Here is a 358-nt window from a genome sequence, read left to right as displayed (position 1 = left end):
CTATTGCTTTCATTTTCTCTCCCTCTTCTCCACCTCCCTCCCCTTCTCCAAACCTTTCTCTTTTCTCTCCTCCCTCCTTTCTCTCTTCCTCCCCTTTCCTCCACCTATCTCTTCCAATCCAACAGTCTCTCTACTCCCCACTCCCCCACTCGGCCATTTCCCCATCCCATTGTGACAATAATCCAGCGAGGAGACGCGATCGCCGTACAACGCTAATGACCTCCTCCGACCTCGGGAAATTTCATGAGGCCTACACACAATGCTCTTTCTCTCAAGGACCGGTTCTGTGAGTCTTCGGGTGAAAACTCCCCTTCTATCTCTCTCTGGTTGTCTTCCCTTCTCTCCCTCTAATTCTGTT

General features: G+C 50.8%; 1 protein-coding gene across 1 annotated transcript in view; it reads right to left on the bottom strand.

Moving 5' to 3' along the window:
- LOC119590897 (rho GTPase-activating protein conundrum-like) overlaps positions 1 to 358 on the bottom strand; it is a 57568-nt gene that overhangs the window by 51551 nt on the left and 5659 nt on the right. The window lies entirely within an intron of this gene.

This window comes from Penaeus monodon, chromosome 28 (assembly GCF_015228065.2).
Source record: "Penaeus monodon isolate SGIC_2016 chromosome 28, NSTDA_Pmon_1, whole genome shotgun sequence".
Lineage (NCBI taxonomy): Eukaryota > Metazoa > Arthropoda > Malacostraca > Decapoda > Penaeidae > Penaeus > Penaeus monodon.
The sequence above is the reverse complement of the archived record's forward strand: the minus strand, read 5'-3'. Positions and strand labels throughout refer to the sequence as shown.